This window comes from Pleurodeles waltl, chromosome 12 (genome assembly GCF_031143425.1).
Source record: "Pleurodeles waltl isolate 20211129_DDA chromosome 12, aPleWal1.hap1.20221129, whole genome shotgun sequence".
Classification (NCBI taxonomy): Eukaryota; Metazoa; Chordata; class Amphibia; order Caudata; family Salamandridae; genus Pleurodeles; species Pleurodeles waltl.
Genome location: NC_090451.1, coordinates 594,528,195 through 594,545,696, shown reverse-complemented (window position 1 = coordinate 594,545,696; position 17,502 = coordinate 594,528,195). Strand labels below are relative to the sequence as shown.

At 40.1% G+C, this 17,502-nt stretch overlaps 1 protein-coding gene across 1 annotated transcript in view; it reads right to left on the bottom strand.

Annotated features, from left to right (window-relative positions):
* LOC138268283 (NACHT, LRR and PYD domains-containing protein 12-like) overlaps nt 1-17,502 on the bottom strand; it is a 953,091-nt gene that overhangs the window by 37,763 nt on the left and 897,826 nt on the right. The window lies entirely within an intron of this gene.

Below are 17,502 nucleotides of genomic sequence, written 5' to 3'. Positions count from 1 at the left end.
GATATAGCAGAATTTTATCACATACACCAATTTTCCAAGTAAAAGGGGATCAAATTTAGCTGGATTTCTGTTCAGGTTACTTCCAAACTTAGATTGCATCTGAAATAATGTTGTATGTGCTCTTCAACATTAAGTAGCTATTTCTGCAGGTACAAAAATCTAAGGCACTCAACAATAAGCAATTGTAAATATATATAATCTTTAGTATCCAAATTCAGGTCTGCCTCAACACAGTGTTTATTCTTGGCTTTTACAAGCAATGAGTATGCATGCACTATAATGGTCTTTGTAATAACATTTGTTTGAGTTTATTCATGCGGTGCCAATCTATTAGTATTGATATTAAGTACAGTAATTCGAGAAATCATATGGTTTAAGGTGTGCAGTTTTTATAAGCAACATATTGGGGTATTTTCCCTAAATACCAGTCCATACCTACAGCACACTATTGTGTCTGTTCAGTAAATTGGCGCATATTGAGGAGAAATATCTTTATTTCTCCTTGTTAATTCTTCTTTCCACATGTGGTGCATCCTGCAGCACACATAGAAAGTGGGAAACGCCTCTAACGACAGTTTTTGCTCAAGAAGGTGTCGTTTCATGCACAAAACGTATACTGCGTATAATATAGACACGCTTCCAGTATAGTGCAAAATATTGTGATACAAAAATATTGTGATGCAGAAATATCGTTTTCAAGAATATTGCTTTTTAATAATTTTTATGTGTTTCAGTTCATATATTAATTTTAAGTGTTACTATTCTTTGTATAGTTGCTGGTAATTTTTTAAATATATTGTGTATTCGAATTTTTTATTTAATTTCTAACACTAATTTATAGTGTCATACTGGGCTGCTGGGTTTGTAGGGGGACCGGGTGGAAAGGTAATTAAGTAATAATTATTTATTAGTTCATTATTAATTTTTAAGTATGTGATTGTTAATAATTATGTATTTTATGTATTACTGACTTATTATATATATATTTTAGGTGCAGGTTGCTAAGTTTGCAGGGCTATAGGGTGGGACGTTCTTTAGGTAATAATTACCTTTTTAATTTATTATCTATTATTTACTTGATTATTAAATATGTACATTTTGTACTAATCATATATGATATTTATATTTTAGGTGCAGGCTCCTGCGTTTGTAGGAGTATAAGGTGGGGAGTTAAGTAATAATTAACTAGTATTTATGAATTTGATAATTAATGAATTGATTATTAATTATGTACATTATGTAATACTGATTTATGTTAGTTATATATTAGGTGTGGGTTGCTAGGGTTGTAATGGTATAGGGTGGGAAGTTAATTAAGTAATAATTAAAAAGTATATTTATGAATAATAAAATGTTTAATTGATTAATAATTATGTAAATTGAGTAATAATTATGTATTTTAGTTATATTTCAGGTGTGAGCTGCTGGCTTTGTAGGGTTGTAGGTTGGGAAGTTAATTAGGTAATAATTAACAATCATTGTTAATTGTGTTATTCATTATGTAATTAATTATCAATTATGTAAATTGTGTTGTACTTATTTGAGTTATATTTTAGATGTGGGTTTCTAGTTGGTGGGGTATAGGGTGGCTAGTTAATTAAGTAATATTTAAGTAACTGTTATTTTTTATTTGAAAAGTAATTATTACATTTGTTTATGTAAATTGGTAAATTTAGTTTTTGTATGTGTATACATATATATGTATATATGTATATATATATATATATATATATATATATATTTATATTATGTTAAGCAATAATGTTTGTAATAAGATTTTTATATTTTTCTAAACTAATGGGGTATTCAAATGTGTAATGTATTTGAAGTGAAGTAGTTTACCTGACCACAGTAAAGGTAGAAGTCAGGCAAAGGTTTTTTTTTTTCCAAAACCACTGTGAAATTAATATTAGCTAATTGTGCCCAGTTACAACGCAGAGAAATTGATGTGATCCCTGTGAGGGAGAGGTCCTTGCTTTTGGGTGGACCTCCCAAAACCAAAACCTACGGATCAGATTCTATAAATACATTTATGAATTGGGGGGGGGGGGAACCCTCTTTTACATTAGGAGAAAGTGTCCAAGTTTCTTTACACCAGGATATAAGAGTAGTTAATGTGGTAGAAGGGCCCAAACCACAGGGTTACGGTGATACTCAAGAAAAGTGGAATTGGCTTCCGGGGGGTACTGAATAGACCTAAGCAGAGGGAGATGCTGATTCAGCTCTGTTACTAGCTCTGGTCCTACCCTGGAATATTGCAGGACTAGGGAAGGATCAGTGTAAATTACAAGTCTTGTGTTCCATGATGTTTGACTTGATTTGTATTCAAGAAACTTGGTGTCTAAACGAGTTCATCTGTCCGGGCTACACGGTTTTAAGCAAAAAAAAAGCATTCCCTTAAAAAAAAAAAAGGGCATGCTAAAGGGGGTATCACCGTTCTTTTAAGTAACAGATATAATTGGGAATATGTCTGTCTCCCCGTTTCTACAAACTCATGCCAAATAGTACAAGTACAATTTAGAGGGGAAAAGGGTGAGAAAATTCCCCTAACCACTGTAAATGTGTATGTCCCCCCTGAAAAAAATGGGATGCTATACTCCAACAACCCTTTGCACAAATTGGCGCTATAAGAAACCCTGTCAACTTAATGGTTATGGGGGACCTAAATTTCAAGGTGTCTAACACTACACTTTATGCCTTTAGTAACCTGGACAGAGAAAAATCGCTTAATAGTCCTGGTATTAACTTCCCTCCTAGAATTAGGACAAATAAAAGAGGCACATCCTTGCTGAAAGGCCTAAGGGCTTGCGGTTGTATCATCCTTAACGGGTGCTACAGTATGGACTCACCCGCAGCCCTCACCCATAAATCATTTAAGAAGAACTCCATAGTAGACTACATCTGTGCTTTGTATAATCTGGCTCAAAAAGTTGGGGACATGGGGGTATTAGACACTCCATATAGTGACCACAAAATCCTAAGGCTCTTTCTATGCATGAAGCTAGGGGCAACAGAATTGTGGTCTGCAAAAGGTGTAAACATAACTACTAATGGAAAAAAATCGGAGAATGTCTTGGTCGATAGGCAAAATGCTATCGATAAAGCCACTATTAGAGAACATCGCAGGTAATCTGGAGGTGTGGGGGAAAGATGCTCTAGTACAATTCCCTTATAAGGCATATAGCTTCGCATAAACAGCCCGAGCCTAATACAACAAGAGTGGATAACGTACAGCTTCCTGTTTTGAACTTGAATAGAGCAATAAATAGGTCTAACGAGATGAGCAGGGAATAACAAAATTAAAGAGAAGAAGAGCGAGGCTGAAATTGACAATTCGGACAAAAAAGGAGGAGCAGAATTTGGTGGCACTGAGGGAGGCGGCTGTAAAGAGAAACCCCAGACTATTCTGGGCTATTTTATCGGAGGGGTGCGGTAATCGTAAATCCTTAGCGGCCGCCCCGATAGCAGAGGAAGTCTGGAAATTGTATATTCAAGAACCGTACGCTGGAAATTAGGGTGCTAACACGGGGAGAAAGGAGAGAGTACTAAATAGAGGTGGAGAAAGTGGTAATACAGGTGCACCAACAGTGACAGAACTAGAAGGGATCATAACATCAAAACGTTCTTCAGGTGCCATGGGCCCTGACGAGATCCCAATGACCCTAATTAAAAGGGAGCCTTTGCTCTGGCAAAATTGCTCCAACCAGTTATTGGCCTCTGCTATGCCCATAGTATTATCCCAGAATCATGGACAGGTAGTATAATAATTCCTATATACAAAAAGGCGGATAGATCAAACCCGTCAAATTACAGACAAATTGCCAAACTAGATGCTACTGGAAAGATATTTGCAAAAAGTATCCTCCTACAACTGACTGACTGGGTGGAGGAAAATGGTATCTTACCAGTGGAACAGGCAGGCTTTAGAAAAGCCCACAACACCTTAGAAAATATCTTGATCATGCAAACCATAATTGATAAGTATGTCCAGACTAGGAGAGCCATAGTGTATGCAGCATTTATCCATTATTCCACAGCATTTGACAGAGTGGATAGGGGTATACTGTGGAAAAAACTCCAAGATCTAGGGGTTCCACCTGGCCTTCTGCAATTGGTAATTGTCCTACACTCGTCAACCTGGTGTAAAATCCTAATGGGCGGAGAACAGGGATTATCCTCTAAGGTATTGACAAAAATGGCTTAAAAAAGGCTGCTTACTGGCCCCATTGCTTTTCTCCCTTTATATCCATGATCTACCAATAAGTCTCAGGAACTCCTCCGTCGATGCCCCTGCGGTGGGGGGCTGGCCTATTGTCTGCTTGATGTATGCAGATGATATAGTAGTATACGACCTTACCCCAAAAGGCCTAAACCATCGTCTGGCCGCATTGAAAACCTATTCCGAGAAGCACTTCCTGAAAATGAATACAGCTAAGTTGCAGGTGGTCTGCTTCTCTGGGAAGATCCTTAGAAGAAAAGTCGTGTCCCCCTGGGTAGTGGGTCAACATAAGCTGGAACAGCAAGTACCATACCAGTTTTTAGGCAAGATCTTTTTGGCCTCAATAAAAGATTCTGATCATATACAACATAATACCAATAACGCACTCTCACTAGCCCAAGGCCTGTCGGCCTTTTATAAGGCAAATGGTAAACGCTGTTTTTCCCACTTACTATCAGCCTATCAGGTTAAGATTGCAGCGACTCTTCTATATACGATAGAGTGTATTGACATATCCAAATGGGGCTTTTTGGACAAGACAGAATCCCGCATCCTGAGACGCATGGTCTCTGGTAGCCATGCAGTCTCTGGGGCTGCATTACGCCTTGAATTCATCATTAAGAACATCTTTGTGCACAGCCATGTGGCAGTGATAAGAAGGGCACACAACCACATGCATAGTGAGGATTGTACACTGAGAAACCTGGCCTGTGGTGAGATCTTCAATAATCTGAGGGAAAAATCTATTTTCTTTAGAAACTACATCAAAGCTATTCAACTCCTAGAGCTAGACTCGGGGCTTTGTCCTCCAAGTACTTTCATTAAAAAGAATTCTGAAGGAAGCATCTTGGTCCAAGGGTTTTTTGATGGATATGGAGGTGTGTCGTAAAAGAAGAGGTCTAGAGAAGTTAACTACCTCGGTAACTATGAAAAAGGTGCAACCCTATCTGACCAGGAATTTAAACCATGGGGTGAGGCGACTATGTATCCTGCTTAGACTAAGTAGATTGCATTTGAAAGATCTCACCTCACGGTGGGATGGCTCTACTAGTGTTTGTGATCTGGTCAAGGAGGGGTACAATCTCTTACTCATGTCTTATTTGTCTGTCCGGCTCTCGCCGCACCAAGGACATTTTGGTTGAAACCCCTTTTCTTCCAGCTTAGTATTAGATCTCACAGAGAAGCGCTAGATTTATGTTATACCCCCATAATGAAAGATTTTGTTACAGGATTTTTAAGTTCTTCCAATCATTTTTGCAGATATTCTGAATTATGTATATTAAATAAGGAACTATTGTTGTATGTATTTATCTATTTTGCCCTTTTAAGAAATGAGTATCATTTTTTAATGGAATTTTGTTTCTTTTTTTTAATGATCTTGTAGCTGTATTCATGTGGACCTCTCAGGAGTTCCATAACATGATAATACATTGAATTTAATTGAATTGAAGTAGTTTACCTACTGTTGCTTAGACTGGAGTAGGAACAGTAAATTAACCACACTAAAGTCAAACATGTTTGCCTACTGCTGCACAGGCTGCAGGGGGGATAGTAAATCTTACCCCCCGAAGTCCAACACTTCCCTACTGTTGCACAGACTGGAGTGGGAGTAGTAAATCTTACCACTCTGAAGTCCAATGCTTTCCCTACTGTTGCACACACTGGAGATGGAATAGTGAATCTTAAACCTCCACAGACACACTTTTTTCCTACTGTTTCACAGACTAAAGTGAAAATAGTATATTTGACCCCTTTGAAGTATACCGCTTTCCCTACTGTTGCGCTGTTTAGAGTGAGAATAATATATTTAATCCATGCACAATAAACTGGAGTAGGAATAGTTAATCTATTATTCCTAGACTCTAATGCATTTCCTAATATTGATTAAACATGTCTGTTGTCAACATTTGTTTATAATTTTAATGTTATAGTATTTTTTACTTTTATTAATGTTTACATTTTTATAACATTTTACGTAAAAGTTATTTTTTGTTTTTTATCTTTTTATTTTGTTTGGTATTTTTTAATGTTTTATATATCAATGTGATATATTAAAATATTTAGCACTTTAAAATATGTATATATAATATATATTAGGAAACTACATTTTGTATGCTTTTTAATGTTTAATATTTTTGTAGTTATAATTATAAGGATATGTTATCAATTCTTTTCTAAACAGTATTTCTGACATAATATTTGTGTTATATGATATTGTTGATTTCTATAATATGTCAGTTATCCAAGGTTTCAGAACAAGGTCATGGAAGCTGCATGGAATTAGGATGATAAGTATCAAGTGTCAAAATGTATCTTTACACATGTTTGACAAACGTGAATTTGCCAAAAGATTTAATGAAGTAAAAACAAATACCAAGGGAGAATAACAATCATGATCTGTTAGCAAGAACCAATGCAAAGTGAACATCAACAGAATATCAATCACTTTTGGCAGCTATGCTTTATATAGAAAGGATGATCAAACTGAGAAAATATGATATAAAGTAATCATATGAAGGCTATGTGGAACACAATAGGTGATCATCAATAGAGCAGCCTACTTAGTAAGATTATGAAACTGTCATAGCAAGCTTTACCATACATTAAAATGTGCAACTTTCAGGAAACTGGGAATAAACAGGTAGGCTAGTGGGAAAAATGAATTCAGGTAAATGCAGAACCACCTTGCAGCTGGTCCATGGTCACTTAACCAATACATGTGTCTGAGGGGGCCTACGGCTTACAACTGCCATGAGTAGTTCATGATAAAATGAGAGTTCACTGAGTGGTCAGTTTTTTGCTACTTATTTAAATCTGAGTTGTGGCAAACAGAGCTCCAAGTCGTTAGTTGTATCTGCGTGTGGCTCACTACTCTCATAAGTCCAATGTGAAAAGCTAAGCAAAAGGGATTAGTGTTGGTGGAGTTTAGGGTGCCTTTGTGTGACGTTACTTAAAATGATGAGGATAATGGTGTTTCCACAGATTAGGAATTAGTTTTATTTACAAATTATAAATCTTTGTGATCGAAGTAAAGAGGAAAGGGTACATGTCCAACCCGGTTATTGAAAACTTGAGCATACATCTTTCAGGTAGAGTTGCACCCAGAAAAGGTAGATTTACATTCAACAACGGCAGCAGTAAGAGCCTTTTCAGGTTGGAAGGACTCGTTATATTCAGTGAGGTTACTGGCACAGAAAATATTTTTCTCAGTGGAGAAAAGACAATACATTTGCAAAAGTATGTTGTACGCTTTGAGAAAGTTCCCATGAATACATTTTGCTCATAATAGACACTCCTGGAGATCAATGAGTTTTATAAATTCCCAGGAGTACTGATTTGTTTGTGAATTCCATAAAAGTCTGAAATTTGCTTTAAATGTATAAGCACTCTTACTTTTTTCGCAAACCCTTTGTGAGACAAGCAATATAATATGTGCTTCAGTCTTTACAAATGTTGTTTTACACAGAATGTTCAGAGGTATATTAATTTGTACAATTATTGGGCTATGGCATGCACTTTTGAGAGAGGTTTTACCAGTGAGGGGTAGATAGAGACTTTAGAAAGAAATCTCATGCAGTTGTTGGGAAGGCTTTTGAATAGTGTTGCTCCCATCCCATTGGAAAATAAACAAGGCTTCTATTATGGTTCTGAAATTTGGCTTCTGGAAAGTATCTTGTAAATGTACACTTTCAAGTTTCCCTTGGGAAAGGTGCTGTTTTTAGGAAGCAAATATTTGCAGTTTGTAACTCAAGTTTACATTTTACCAAGAACTTGTCAAGACTGTTAGGGTAACTGGCTACCCATATCAAGGCCAACTTCGATATCCATATCTGTATTGGATGCTTTAGATGTGGAAGATACATCACTTTCTGTAACATCTCTCCTATATACACTTACTTCTGCTCAATCAAAAATTAAGGAAAATATTCACCCATTGTGTGCCAGTAGCCTGACTAGTTAGGAGGTTGGAGGACATACTTAGATCAGTAGACTGGTCGCACACCTGGACCATCAGGTATTTCTATTATAAGCCAAAAATAATGCTGTAAGAAACAACCATGAGGAGATTTAAAATGCATGTAATGTGTCTCTAAGATTTCTGGTTTTGGATCTGGGCATGTTTGGAGCTATTGGTGATGAAGAGTCATACTTTCTTTGTTGGGTTCAGTTTTAGAAAGACTCCAGATGTGCAGGCTCAAATGAGCTTGACATACGACTTGAGTTGTTTGCTAAACTGTCTTAAACAGACCTTTTGATGAATTGTATAGTCATTGCCATATGGGTAGATTTCGTACCCACTCAGGAGGACTCTGATCAATGGAGAGGCAATGGATTTGTTGAGCACTTTGCTTGATGTAGGTTAGTAACTATATCTGGAAGGTCCCATTTGGATGAACTACTGGCAATTGGAGCAGGATGAGAACCAATGTAGTATGGCATTGGCAAATACGATAAAATACTCAGGATGTTCAGTAGAATCTACTGGTTGACAGAGCACTAACAGTTTAAGCTGGACCAAAAGGTGGGGGTTGCTCTAGTTATCTCTCACATGATTTAATTGGCTAAAGCTTGGGTAGGTGTTTCAGTGCTGCAAACTGGCTTGAAGCCCAACATATAACCATGAAGGAGGAAGTTGTAAATGGTTAAGCCTTGTGATTAGATGGAAATGCGTTCTCAGTAATCTTTCAAAGATGTGGTAGTTATTAGTTGTTGTAATCTTCCACTACTTTGTGAGGCTGTTCAGTCCAAATTAAAGTTTTTCAAATAAGGGACAGACTGTTCCATTTTAAGGTATGTGTGGTAGATGCTTTGTTTATTCTAGGCATTACACTTGCTGAGTTGTATTGTAAACTCTTCTCCTGCTAAACGTTTTCATTGAAGAGGAGTTTGTGACATCATTTTTCTATGTGATGACTTTCAATGATGCTAGCATATCAGTGAGGTCCAAGTATACATGAGGAAGGACTGCTGGGATGTCCCTTGGTGGTTTGGTACTGTTAATATGAAGCTGACACCTGTCTGTTTTGATGATGAAGAACTGACTAATGGATGAGTGCCTCAGTGCTGCCATTTGTTTTCTAGTTAAGCATGTTTATTTGCTGTCAATTAGAAGTTATTTGTGTAAGAGGGAACCAGTGGTTTAGGGTTCAACTAGAACTGTTCCACAGGAGCCCAACTGTTAAATCATTATTTTAGGGTCTGTTGAGTGGGCTCTACGGGAAATCAACATCAGTTGTGTGGGCTATGGATGACGCTTGGATTCCAAGATCCTGATTGAGAGTTTCTAGGGGCTAAACCTTGAAGGTCTAAAATTGTTTGATGCATTGAGACAGTCCAGGGTGAGGGGCTAGGGAGTGAAAGCTGAAGATTGGGAAAGCAATATGGTTGAGTCCATGTAAAGGTAGTGGCTGACTACATGTAATGTTTTTTGGTAGATCAGAGATATTTATAGATCAAATGGAAAGCCGCCATATATATGACTGAGAAGGGAGGTGGCAGATTAGAAGTGTGTTTGTGTGAGAGAGAGAGCACAAGTGTGTGCATGTATGTGTGTGAACAGTATCTTATGTACTATTGCCTCTGCTGATGAGAACATCCAGAGTGTGTGTGGAGGTGGTGATGAGTCAGGCTTGCGTGATGAGTGTGTTAAGCTGATATGTGAAAACGGTGTCTGCAATTCCGGCAATAATGTGCTCTTCTGAATCTGCATACATAAGGTGTATAGTCTTCTGAGTGTGGGGAGTGTGGGGGGAATGAGGGAGGTAATTATTATGATGTGCACCACATTGGGATTAGAACTATGGGCATGCTTCATGTGTGTGTGTGTGTGTGTCGGTCTGGCCATGTGTAGGTGTGTCTGTATGTGTGTGTCCCTGAAATGGACAATCAGAAAGAAATATTGTCTTCTTCCATTGTGAGGTGATAATGCTGGACAAAAAAGCCCCTGTAAATCGAGAAGAGTATGGGAGGGGAGAGGAACATCACAGGCAGCATATGATGATGGATCTAGGGTGTCGGTCACATGACCTTTAACAACAATGCCACCTGGGACTTCTGTCCTATACAATAGCTCATTGTACACTTAGATGACCCCCAGCAATGGGAACCATACATCAATAATCTCTTTCACGCAAACATCAAAAGCTGTCTGAGTTCCTGTTATTCATGTCAAAGACTGGTGGGAAAGGTTGCGGTGTATCAGCCAGAACTGCTTACTGTGGGACTGGGGAACCGGGTTCGAGTCTTGCAACTCAGTCAGCATCCTGTGATTCTGTGAAAATCACTTAATCTCCCCTTGCCTAAAAAAACCCATGACTGTCCTTGTGTAATGTAACTGGTGCTCATGTAAAAGCACTACAATACCTTCGGTCAAGATTGCACTATATAATCATGCAGAAATAAAACTGAAGAAAGGTTTACTATGTTCATGTGCACCTTTAAACAAACACTGGGGTATATTTACAAGGCCCTTGCGCAACCATAGTGCCATTATTTTTACACTAAGGTGGTGCTAAGGTGGCTTTTCTGCCTCTCCATATTTACAAAGTGGTGCAATGCTTGTATTGCACCACTTTGCAACTCCTTGCACCACATCATGCCTGCGTCAGGCATAATGTATGCAAGGGGGTGTTCTGGCGCAGTGAGGCCCGAAGAAAAAATGGTGCAGTGAAACTGACAACCTTTCACTCAGCCATTTATTCCGACATTTGTAATGCCTGCTCAGAGCAGGTGTTCATATGATGGACCCATTATTGTATTCAATGGGCCTCCCTGGGCCTTGCAGCACTAGCATACATTTTTTTGACGTTAGTGTAGCAAAGCGGCACAATGTTGACTCTACTGTACTAATGACTGCCATGGTGCACAGTACTGTAAATACGGCGCAACCATGGTGTTGTTAGGTGCTGGTAGGGGGTAAAAGAAAAGTGGTGCATCATCAATGTTGCGCCACTTTCTTGTAAATATGCCCCACTGTTTTAAACTAAAACAAATCCGAAAGCATTTACTTTTGCAGACAACACACTTTAGTTTCCAGTGACCACAGAGAGGCAACACAGTTTTAACATCATACATGTTTGTAATTTGCTTCTCTGTGATAAAAACATTGTTACAGATTAGGACATGCTGAGGACAGCCAATATTCTAGTTTCGTTTGAAACTGAATTTAAAGCACTGGTTACAAAAACAAAACATTTTATTGAGTAAACTGTACGGTCCACCTACTTATTTATTAACATCAAAGAAACAATCGTTTATTTGCAAAAAATAATTGTTGATGGTACATAGTTTACCGTTTTAATTCTCAGATGTTTTAATCTGTTAGTTATGTAGGAATTGCCCCCTTTGTCCTGTGTGGTACCTAGAGGCAATGCACAGGGAGTGGATGTACTACTTTAGGGCATATTCATTTCTGTTAGCGATTGTGACATTTGTGTTATACTGCTTTGAAGAATGTTCTTTTGTTGCTATCTCGCATGTCTACATGGACTTAGGTTGACTAAACCCTGGGAAATTAAGCAAGTGGTACACCTCTCCAATCCCATTGTCCCACTCACTGTGCTATATCCTTATTAATGGAAAGAGTAAGGGCCAGATTTACAAGGAACTTGCTCATCCTTGCGCCTTAGCGTTATTCTTTTTACACTTATGTGGCGTAAGGTGTGCAGTTCTGACACGCTATATTTACAAAGTGGTGCAATGCTAGCATTGTACAACTTTGTAACCCCTTGCACCACATTATGCGTGAGCCAGGCATAATGTATGCAAGGGGCGTTCCCCCGCAGGGAGGTTGCAAAAAATGTCACAGTGAAATCTACAAGATTTCACTGCACCATTTTTTCCATCATTTTTAACACCTGCACATTGCAGCAATTAAAGTGACGGGCCCATAATATCCTATGGGTCTCCCTAGTGCTTTGCTGGACTAGTGCCATAATTAATGGTGCTAATCCGGCAAAGCACCACAATAGCATCATAAATTCTGATGCTATTGTGCTAATGTATGCCATGGTGCACTGTATTGTAAATACAGCACTACCATGGTGACGTTAGGGGGAGAAGGGCGGTGCAAGAAAAGTGGCGCATCAGGACTGATGCTCCACTTTCCTATAGATCTAGCCCTGTGTCTTGTGCCAGAGGTAAAAAGGGGTGTGTGGCTAGACTTCAGCACACCCTTTGCACAAATGATTTCCTTTTACATGGTGAAAACTCCCGGAGGCAGATTTATTAATATTTGATCCTATGCAGCAAGCCACCTTGCTGCGCTGCATGAAAGGGAGAGAGCAGAAATGTACCATATTTAACCTTATACGACACAGTCCTGTCCTATCCTTGGACAAGCGCACTTTTGGATGCCTAGCGCCAACGCAGGCACTCTTGTGTCATGGTACAAGGGTGCCTGCATTGAAGGCAGGATTGCTTTCTGCAGAAAGGGACACCTCAGATGCGTTTTCCTCTTCTACGTGATCTGCAGAATGCAAAAAAAAGAGAGAAAAGAAGAAATATACATATTTCTCCTTGTTATTACTCCCCTGGAAAGGCATAGCACTTTGATGCATTCCCAAGCCTACCACTCATGGTAAATCTGGGAATGCGCCAAAATCCATGGGTGGGTGCTGTTGAAAACCCATGCTTTACCCATGGAGCGCCTCTCTAGAGCAGAGTATCGCAAGACTGTGAATTGCACTGCCTTGTGTTACTCCAGAAATACCAAGCACCCGACGGTCACGCAAAGTTGGTTTGGGTGGCTTGGTAAACCTGACTTTAGTCTTGCTTTGCAATTGCATTACCTTGCTTGGCGCAAAGGCAGCGTAACACTTTGATAAGTACGGTCCCAGGTCTACAAGAACATTTTTGTACATTAGCCCTGTTGCCTCAACAAAGTCCTCCGCGTGGTAAGAGACGTTTACCCCTAACTTGAGTGTCCAACTGTAGTGTTGCCTAGATCCCTAATGCTGATTTTTAATATCATAGCCAAACATGGATCATGCATGTGTGTCATTATGTAGGCATGTCTCACAGACTGAGGGCTTGTTGGACCGAGAGAGATGCCCAAAGCGCTATCCTCATAGTATTTGAAGGGTAGCACCTTCACCAAGAATTAGGCATCATGAGCGCTGTGGTGGCTCCATGCCTTGTAGTGATCAATAGTGAAGAAGTCCTTTTTACCTGTGTCACTGGAGTGAAGCCTACAGGTTAACTTAACTTTTGTTTAACAAGTTTTGCTTCTGTGTGCTTAACTCACCCTTGGATTACATCAGTTGGACATTGAGTTCTGCTCAGCACAGGAGTAGTGACTGAACTGGATTTATGTGTGACTGGGAAGGGTAAGGTACAAAGATAGAACAGTACTGTGCAGTACAAGCATGGCTGGTGCCTGTACTGACTGTATATATACCATTGAAGAATACACTACATGAGAGATGTAGGACTGTGCAGTGTGTGCACAATGGAAGTGTGCTGGCTGTATGTGTGCTTGAGAGAAGTAAAATATACGAAGGGTGAAGTGTTGTGCAGTACGTGCATAGTGAGTGAGTGTGCTGAGAGTGTGTGTGGTTATAAATAGCACACTAAGGCACAATACAGAAAAACTACATTACTGTGAAGTGCCGTCATAGTGAATGTGTGCTGGATGTATGTGCGCCTGAGGTGGCACAAAACATGCAGGTGACAGTACTGGACAGTATGTGTACCGAGTGCAAAGTGTGCCTCCAATGGTACATTACCTGGAGGACGCTGGGTTCCATTTTGGGAAGCCTAGGCCTGCCTGGTAAAAACATGAGAAGTAGAGGAATCCCCCCAGGCAGATTTGTGTATTCCTGCATTCCTGTGAGCTGGGTGGGACACACTGCAGAAGGGTAGAGAGGGACTCCCATTTACTCTTCAAAAGGATGCTGTGTGATTTAGTGCTAGATCACAACGAAGGGGCCTGAATACATCTCAGGAAGGAGATGGGGCTGATAAGGAATCATAAACAGTAGGGCTGGGAGCTCAAGATAATGCTTTTAATGCATATATCACTGTGGCTCATATCCAGGTGTGAACTCTAGGCACTCCCATGAACTGTGTTGTGGGATTATCAGCTTCGGAGTCCCTCCTGCTGTGATACATAGCCTTTCAAGAGGAAGAAGAGAGAGAAAAGTGTACACTTCAAAAGAAGCAGAACCGTAACATGACTTCAAAGACCCAGGCCCTAAAAAGCATTTGGTGTCTGGAAATGGACTATAAGAAGGAGAGTTTGCACCCCAAGATTTGTGGGAAAAGGAAGCTCTGTAGGACTTGACTTCTGCCAGTGACCAGGAATGGGAGACAAGACCTGCTTGTCTCCCTACTGGGTACCGGAACATCATCTAATGAAACCAGGAACAACTATTCTGGAGCACCAGCTCCTGTCTTCTTGTTCTCCTGTAAAAAAGAGGAGAGCTCTGGAGGGAGCGAGGTCCAGTAGGAAGCCCTATTAAGAGGTGTGAGGAGACAGCTGTGGACTGATGAGCCATTGCCTGTGTGCAGAAGTGAGGCCATATGACAGAGGGGGCCATCATAGAAGTTACTGTGTGACAAAGAGGCAACACTTGTTTGAGCTTTGATGGTGCCCCGGTATGCCATGAGTGCCTTTTGTGGTTCTGGTGAATGCACTAGAAAATGCTACACCTTGCCAACAAGTACAGCAGCAACCCAGTAAGCCAGGTGGGGCTGCAGATATTGAGTTTTGCCAAAGAATGGGCGACGCGCAGGAAAACTGAAGCTGAGGCCTGCCATGGAGACCTGCCTCCTGACTTAACCTGAGAAAGTTGGGGGATGCCATGAGGACTTCCCTCTGTCGCTGGGCTCCAGTTGGTAGGAGATAAACCCTGTGGAGGAAATTTAACTTACCGCATCAACAGAAGCTGGAAGTAACTCTGATCACTGCTGAGGTCGGCAGTGCCAGGTGCTGCAGCATGTACTGCAAGCACCAAATTTTTCTGAACAGGATCAGAGTTGCAAGTGCTGGTGGTCAGGGCACCTGCTGAAACGATGTTACCTTCAGTGTTGCTGGAGAGGGTAAGACTTGAAAAGGGCCTGTGGGGCCCGAGAGGACTCGCTGTTGAAGGTGATGTAGCACCATTGACATGTTTGACTATTTCCTAAAGAGTCAAATGGTACTCTTGAGTAAGGCCTACTAGTGAACATTTCCTGAATGGGGCCACCAGTGAATGGGAAATACCCCCAATCACAATGCAAGTACGAGGGTGGGACAGGGATTCGCCAGACTATGTGTATAGTTAGAAATAAAATACTTCTTGTTATAGTTAAATGCAAGTATTTGATTGGGCATTGATTTATTGACATTGCTATGAGTACTTTGAATTATGAGTCGTGTTCACTAACCTGTATCTACGCTTTCCCCTCGAAGGAGCCTTTGCTTGCTTGTCCAAAGCTACCACTGGGAGTCAGGCGCAGAAGGAGTACTTGGCCCAGTGGAGCAGGATCAATAGTAGATCAGACTCCAGGAAATCAAGAGTCAAAGACCTGAACCACCATGGTTGAGCCCTGAAGCCCCTGCATGCCCTGCGGTCCTCTGGAAGGGGTTCTGACAAGTCCCATCCTCTATGGTCATGATTAGAAGCAGTGGGTTAAATTCCAATCCATGAGCAAATGAGGTTTATAGAATGTGAATATAAATTGATGGTGCTTTCAGACATAAAAGCCTTGGAGTAAAAGAGCATAAAAAATAAATGAAATACAGATATTCTTCAGAAAACTGAAAAAAGGGGCAGAAAAAGAATTCAGAAGGGAGAAAAACTGGAGAAAAACAAGATAAAAGAAGGAAAAAAATCATTAAAGGTTTTGTGTGGTATATTTTCTTTAGGGTTTACAGGTTGTGTTCACAGTTCCTTTATTTGTGATATGTGAATCGTAGTCCTGCTTCAATGAATTTTAGGAATTTTAGGTTTGGTGTGTGTTTTTAACATCTTTTCCTTTATGGACCAGTTTTTGATCTGATCCATAAGAGTCTTACGGTGGTCTCAAAAGTGTTGATAAGCTGATTGAATACTTTTTCCCAACAGCCTTCAGCTGTTCTTTTATTAGGCAGTGTAGTGTTTTCTCGTGTGGATAGGATGTGCAAGATGTGAAGCAAGCCTTCTGTCCTGCTAGAGCCACAAATTGCAGGGACTGCAAGTTCTCTTTTTATAAGCAGTGTTATTAGTGGGGTAGCTGCATCTGGCCAAGGAGACCAATTTCCACTCTCTTGCATTTGTTAAATTAGACAAGTAAGACTGTGCATGTTGGGAAACACAGAGAGACCAGGTTGAGAGGCTGCCTGGAACTTCTCCAATTCCTTTACCTTGAAACAGTTGATGATTGAGAAAATGTTCTGAAACTGCAGAGTTAAGCTTTCTTTTAGCAGTGAGACTCAGACTTGGTATAATGGTTGTCAGTTCATTCAGAAAGGTTAAGTTTCCTTCTCATGTGGCAAGACATTGGAATGGTTTTACCCTTACCCCATCACACTCCTTGGGGACTATTTAAGGCTTTAATTAAATGATGAATCCCAAAATCTTTAAAAAAGGAATCCATTTGTAAAGATATAAATTGAACCCGGTTGTCCCTGACCATGGAGGATGGGATGCCTTCTCAATGAAAGAATTCCTTTAGAAACTTTATGACATTACCTCTGGTTCTCTTATAAACTTGCATGACTGAATGTGTTAATCTACCAATACCAGTGCAAATCTCATACCTTCACTTAAAGAATACATGGACCCAATAACATCCATCCCCAGATTCTCTGATGAAGAGTCTGGAAACTCCATGGAGCAAATTGTATGATTGTGAGTATGCAGGGATTTGTCTGCATGAGAACACTCCACACACATGCTCAGGAATACCTCCACATCAGTATCCATGCCTGGCCACCAATAATATAACCTCAACCTCTTCTTCATTCCAGTCAACCCAGTGGGACCTTGATTATCTAATGTGATCAGCTTTGTTCTCAAATTCACTGGAGGAATGAAAACGTTCCCTCTCAAAATGAACCCACCTTCCACACTCAACTCGTCCCTGATTTTGCAGTAACTTTTTATTTCACTTAGAGAGGACCTTCTCTAGCCTAGCCACAGCCAATGACCTCCATGAGTACGCTCTGACACACATTCTTGTCTGCACATGCCTTCCAAACCTTTTGTGTGATGACGCTCTCAAGCAAGTACCACACCATCAACTAGTCCAATCATAAATTCTTCCTCCGCAACACAGTCAACAAGTTTCCAATTGACACTGTTACAAAAAATCTGCCCCAC